Source organism: Squalius cephalus (genome assembly GCF_949319135.1).
Source record: "Squalius cephalus genome assembly, chromosome: 1".
NCBI lineage: Eukaryota > Metazoa > Chordata > Actinopteri > Cypriniformes > Leuciscidae > Squalius > Squalius cephalus.
The window spans coordinates 40,489,656-40,497,230 of record NC_137122.1 but is presented as its reverse complement, the minus strand read 5'-3'; positions in this window follow the sequence as shown (position 1 = coordinate 40,497,230).

Here is a 7,575-nt window from a genome sequence, read left to right as displayed (position 1 = left end):
GGCCTTAGATCCGGAAAATGACTGGGTTGGTGAATCGATTTATGAGTGATCGATTTTTCAACCAAAAGTATGTACATTTCAAACCCACCTCAAATTTAACTAGTCATCCATCAAAAAAATATCCATCCATTAATTTTTTGTTCTATATATGTCTTTATTAGCAACCTGCTTGGTTACTTAGTTTTACTTACCTAAAACTTTTGTTCAATCTTACGTTAAATTATGATATTTTATCTATTTTTTATGTGATGTATACTTGATGCTTTTTGTAATGCGTTTTCACTGTAATGCACTTAAAGATGCATTTCTTTTATGACAGGTCTAAAGTAGGCCTATAGGCTGCTATGTCTAATCTGGCCACCTGCCGAGATCACAGAGCTGAGCTAATTATTAATAGTAGTATATAAAGGGTTTCTAATGGGCATTGCAACTGGACTTTACATTATTTTACTTTAATAAGAAATTATATATTTTTTTATCTTAAATCTCACAAACGTATACTATTATTATTATTATCCATCATTATTATAGGGGGCATAACGGTTTCTAAATTTAAGAGCAATCAACTAAGTAAACAGTAGATGTCACCAAAGTCAAGCATCCAAAAATAAATTACAAACAGTTTGGAACTGTTTACAACTGGATAATAGGCTATAGGCTACTGTATATAGGCTAACTGTTTTTTGATCAGTAACATTGCACGTGGACTCTAAATTACTGTCCTGTTACCTACACAAGTCAGTCCATCTCCGCTACTTCACTGAATATCAGTAAGGAGGGCACAGGTAACAAGTAATTGGAGAACGAATCATGTTTTTAGGTCGGTGTGCAAACTGTTTCCTGTCCCCGTTGCTCTTTACTGCAAGAATGTGCATAATTACTCAGACGGCCCCGAGTGACCCAACCTGCTGTCAAACGAGAACAGCGAGCCGCGAGCTAAGTGGCCCTGAGGCTCTCATGTTCACTCTTATTCCAACAATAGAAGCTATTCTCCAGCGAGCATCGAAGAGCATCAAGTTCATCATATTTAAAACATCCCATGCAAACAATGCTCTGAATCAGTTTAACCCATTTGAAGCTATTCTCTTACACCCCCTGGCTGACTTTCTTCGCTTTTCACGGTCAGTAAACAGAAGAGGGTCCCTAGGGTTACTTATGATTGTCCGGAACTTAGGGCCAGTGTCCTGTGTCCAAATATGAGATTTTTTTTAGAGATGCATTTACTGTGCTCTATTCCACATTCATCTCTAGGGAGTTTTCTTTTATGGAGTGGCACAATTTGGAGGCTTTAGCTCAGCTGATCTAGGGTGGCATTAGATTTAGCAGATGAACAAGTAAACAGCAGAAAAGACAAATCCACTGATAATCTTTACTTCATATACTGATTGACAGCATCACACAGCCCAAATATTGACTGGATTTCCAATACAGTAAAACATGAATATATCCTATTTAATTATTACTTATTATAAAGGTTGCCTATATGTTACCTAAAACATGTTTCTGCCCATTATAATAATAGGCTATATGATTTACAGGACAAAAAACACACTGCATGAAAAAAAGAAACAGTTGGGGTTAGTAAAAAAAATTAGATTAAGTTGTTAAATATTGTTACAGTTTAAAATAAATGTTTTCACTGTGATGTCAAAGCTGAATTTTCAGCATCATCACTCCAGATCCTTCTCACATGATCCTTCAGAAATCATTCTAATATGATGATTTGCTGCTCAAGAAACATTATCACAGTTGAAAAATAGAAAAGAATTCAAAAGAACACAATTTTTATTAAAAAATGTTGTGGTAATAATGTAAAAGTCCATACTATCTTTTTGATCAATTTGCATCTTTGATGAACAAAAGTATGTGTATACCGTATATATATATATATATATATATATATATATATATATATATATATACATGAGAACCAAACATTTTTTTTAAATATATTTTATTCATATTTTATGCTAATAAAAGGACAGTTTTTAAGAAAATAAAAAGACATGAAAAGACATTTATAGGCAAAAACAAGATATAACAGAATATGTGGGTAAAATGAGTAGTCCCATTCTGTATCTGATATACGGTATATCCTCCTGAGAAAGAGAACATCTAGGGTTTTTAAGAGATACCAAATGTTTGGAGGTTTGACCGTAAAAACTCCCTCTCCTTGGTCTTTAAAAATGACTGATAGTGACTGAATGATCGAATCTACCACTTTTATGGTAGACCTCTTCCTGTTCCCAGAACAAACAGGGGGAAAATATTGTAATGAATGAAGTGGCCCATAATTCCTTTTTATTTGTGCTGCACACACGAATGTAGATGCTCTTGTGCATCATTAATGTTTTAGCAAAATGTATCACCTTATACACATTAATTTGCCAAATTTGAAATTTCCTCCCAATAAAAAAGAAAGAAAGAAAAGAACATGCATGCAAATGTGCTGTTGTTTCCTAGAGATGCCAGCTTTCGTGTGTATTTTAAAGTGCATGAGGTGGCACCATGTATATAATCAACTCTTCTGCATCACCCTGGGCATAGTCCACTTATCAAAATCACACCAAATGTTGTCTTGTTACTGGATGTCCGACATTATTCTCGGGAGAGGTGTCCTCCAGGTGGCACTGATTAAAACACGCGGCCCTTACTGGTCCTCTCTGCCGGGAGACAGGAGCCATCTGGAACTCACAACAGGCGACCAGAGACACGCCCAAATGCATACCACCACTATCTGGGTCACTGGGACTACAATGGTATATCTCCAAGGTACATTTCACAGGGCACAGGTGAGGAAAAACAGGTGCACGATCACGTACACATGCACACACATCACCCAAATACGGCTACATTAGACTAATATTTTCCCAGAATATTCATAGTTGTCATTACAAAAACGAATCTCAATTTCAAAATGGATGTCTCCTCTCCCTGAGGCTGTGAAAATGAACATAGCATTCATTACACTCACAGCATTAGCAGTAATGATAATTGCACCATGTTACTAATTTCAGTCTATCGGGGTTTTTTTCAGAGTGATAAAAACAGCTCTACACCACACCCGCTCCTCAAGTTTTTCTCTTCTGATCTCTCTCTCTCTCTATCCCCCATCTCTCTTTCAGCTCAGTGAGCCGGGTGAAATATCTTTCTGACTAAATGATTTTTTTTTGCACTGTGGGAACGTTGCCATGGAGACTGCGGCTCCCCCGACCCCCACCCCTCCGTGTGTGTGTGTGTGTGTGTATTGGGGAATGGGTAGTTGTGCTAACTATCGTATCTTCACCTCAGCACTGTCTCCGGTTGTGCAGTTCTCTTGCTGCTCTCACACTCACAGTGATGCACGTCCCGGTGTGCTTGTAGGCCTATCCTCTGATTGCTCTTTCCTTCACCTGCACGACATCCTTGAATATTTCGGGTTCGATACAAGCTCTATCGACAACATTTGTGGCATAATGTTAATTGTTAATCTGTCATTTTTTATGGTTATTTTAGTGTTAAGGTGCTGTCATATTAGCAACCTTTTGACGAAATTTCATGGGCAAAAAAGGTCCATTATTGTTAAAGTCAGCATGACAAGTTGTAATTGTCTTTTTTGACTATTGTCGTGAAACGGCTTCTCGAACAAGAAAAATTATAGGGCGTGACTTGATTTTATCCATTGGGAAATTGATTGGATGGTTGTGGTTTGCTACTGCTGTGATGTCATGTGAGTGACAGGTTGATCCCGCCCTCACGCAGTAAACACGTCATCAGAGAAGACAAGAGATGTCGCTGCAAGAGGGAGAGGAAGTTATTCTGATTTAAGATTATGAGGGGACGTGTATTTAAAAAAAAAAAAAAAATGTGCATAAATAATTTATAATAAATACTGCAATATCCCATAAAAAAAACAGTCAATTTTGATTTCTTGGTGACTGCATGTAACACAGCTCACACAGAAGTCAAACCAAGCACTGCTGCCTTCTATTGGTAAATGAATACAATCATTTTAAAAGATAATTGCAATTTTTTATCTCACAATTGTGTTTTTTCGCAATTCTGACTTTATAACTCGCAATTCTGACTTCTTTTCTCAGAGTTCTTTTTTCTCAGAATTGCGAGTTTGTATCTCACAATTCTGACATTATAACTCGCAATTTCGAGTTTATATCAAGCAATTTTGAGATAAAAAGTCATAATTGTGAGATAAAAAGTCGCAATTACCATTTTTATTTTTTATTCTGTGGCTTCCATACAGCACCTTTAAAGTGTTGTGACATTAGCATTTTTGCAGGCAGAAAATATCAATAGTGTAGCGATGTAAGAAGTCACACAAAAGTCGCTTTCAAACCAAGCAGCTTTCTGTTGGTCAATGCAGCAAAATCTGTGCGGGGAAACTTCGCTCTCACACAAAATTCCAGATTGTGTCAATTAGTATCGAGTTGATTTCGCTAATGAATATTCGCCGAACAGTGGTAAATGTGCCCACACCTTTACATGATGCATCATCATGGTAACAAAGATGTAAAATTACAAATAACTTTACTGTGTAACCAAGTACATTTTACACTAAAATTATCGTTGCTGTACTTAAAGGATTAGTTCACCTCAAAGTTGAAAATTGTGTCATCATTTACTCACCCTCAAGTTGTTTCAAACCACTATGAATTTCTTTCTTCTGCTGAACACAAAGAAAGATATTTTGAAGAATGTCTGTAACTTGGGTCCCATTGACTTCCATAGTATTTTTTTTCCTACTATGGAAGTCAATGGGACCCAAGTCTGTCTGTTTACCGACATTCTTCAAAATATCTTTCTTTGTGTTGAGCAGAAGAAAGAAATTCATACAGGTTTAAAACAACTTGAGGGTGAGTAAATGATGACACAATTTTCAACTCTGAGGTGAACTAATCCTTTAAGAAACTGAGAATTTTCACATTCAATATTTGACCCCATTTACTTCTATTGAAAGTGCATCACTGTAACCCTAGTCCACATAAATTTTTGTAGTAACAAACATTATGCCACATGTCACTGATTGAATCTAACTTATATTGAAGCTGAATAAAGTAATAAATTCATTTAATTCCATTCCCCTAATATTCCCAACCTTGCTATTCTCAATCTTTTATCGCTCTTGTTTGTCCTTGGGGCCAGTTACATAAACTGCTAGTACTACAAGTTAGTCATCTCATTTTTTAGAGATTGGTCATAACTTTTTTTTGTCAGTTGCATGTAGGCTAAATGAATTAGATTGGTCAAATTTGAGAAATTAGGTCTTAAGACACATTATGGCTGTGTTTATCGGTCTCTTGTTGCTTTTCTCCGTAGCACATTGCTAATTCCCTGCACCTTCCTCTCTCATCCTGTATCTGTGTGTGTCAGAGAGTGCTGACTCTGGCTCTTCTGCGTACAGTGAGGCTCGGATGAACAGTGCATTAGACTAGTCAAGATGGAGGTCGATGAATCAGGCAGTAACAAACCATCTAAGAATCATTCACACCACATGGGTGCAATTAACGCCAGGGAGTTTTGTGACCGGAAAAGCCACATGGATACGACCTGATGTGAAGAACGAGGCTGAGGAGGGAATTCGGGCCAGGTTTGATTTATGTATATGAGACGTGTGATTGTGAGTGTGTTTACGTGCCTATGGAAATGTAGAAAAACAGAAGCATGTACATGGACGCAATGCTCCACACTGCGTTTATATAACGTGGGCCCACGATAAAAATGTATGATGGTAACTAAATAATTACACACAAGTTAATGCACAGCAGGAGGGGGAAAGGAGTGAGAAACAAAGAAAGAGGTAGACAGAAAAGGCAGGGTGATTCAAAACCCATTACATGAACACAGACAGCTGCATCACGCAAACACATCGCAATGATTTTTCATACATATGTTTTATTTCAGCCATCATTGCTCCAGCCTTAGAATCATCACCTTATCATTCACATAATCATCCTCCTGTTTTTTGGGGGATTTTTTTGGGAATTTTTTTTTCTTTTTCAATTTTGTTTATTTTTTTTCAGCTGAAATGTTCTCTCGCCCTGACTGCATTTCATTTTTTTTTATCTTGCTCTAAGTCTCAGCGTAATCTGAACATATAAAAAAGTAAACCTTTTTAAAGAAAACTAAAAAAGCAAACAAACAAACAAACAAAGAAAAATATACCCAGAAACTGTAATACCATTTCAAAGAGGATATACAATATTAACAACATTAATCATCAGTGTTTTGATGATATCGAAGGTTGCTAGGTCAACATGTTTGTCATTAGTAGTGTTAGTATCAAGCTCATCGTCAGATTTTTGTGTTGAGCATCACTTATTAAATTATCATTGCATCAAGTTGACATCATCCATGTTAATATAAGCATGCAAACATTTTTCCTCAGGATCATTCAGAATTGCACTGACATAGAGAGACAGAGGAAAGAGGGGAGACGTACAGAGATAGAGAGAAAAATATGGGCTGGGCTGAACTGAAGATGAGGCTATCATCAAAGTTTGTACTGTGTGGAAGCTGATGAAGGGGTCAGAGGTCACTCCACAGGGGTTGTGCCTCCACAGTGTAAGATCTAAGGCAGCAGAAGAGATGGGCCTGGAGACAGGAGCTGGATAGGGCTGAAGACTGCGGGTCGATACCACATCCACGTGTATGACGGAATCAATGGCCTCTTAGAAAACAACAAGAGCTGATATACGATAACGGACTAAGGACTGAGTGCACACCGGCGAGAGCGAGTGTGTGCGTCCTGAGGCCTGGCATGTGATTAATAATAGAAACAGAGAAAATATGAGCTCAGGGGGTTTCGATGGGAAATAATTAATTATACAGATGTACATTTCAATAACATGAATATTAGTGATTGGTAATGCAGTATTCCTCAACTGAGGGATGTGTGCGGTAGCATTGGCAGTGGTTGTACTGTGATATTAAAGGGATAGTACACCTACAATTTTAAATTCTGTTATCAGTTATTCACTGTCATGTCTGCATGACTCTCTTTCATCTGCAAAAAGATATTTTGAAGAAAGCCAGTAGGGTCCAAAAACAACATTAACTTTTTGACTTTCAAAATTTCTTCTTTTTTGTTCCACAGAAGAAAGTCATGCAGGTTTGGAATGACATGAGGGCGAGTAAACAACGACAGGATTTTCATTCTTGGGTGAATTATCCTTTTAATAGCGGCAGTGACCCTGGATATCAGGGGTGTGTGAATTGAGCGTCTTGGTCACTATGTTTCTGACCAGAGAAGCAGCGACCTGATTGAACAAATACAAGAAGAAAAAAAAAAAAAACATTGCATCTGAAGTCAGTCCGTAATGTGAAATTATCTCGTGGCACTTAAACGATAAAAGACATGTCCCCCTCTTTGTCTCTGTTTGCAAGGAATGCTCAGACAGAAAAGATAGTCACATTAGCCAAAAGATATGAAGAGAACCAGTTTGTTTTTTTCCCTTTTTCTTTTAAAGACAATGAAAAACTTCCAACATTTTATTCCTCGACAGCTGTGGCCACCAGATTTGTCCCCTCGTACACACAGAGCACATTTACAAAAAAAGAAAAGCACATCCAACACGAGAA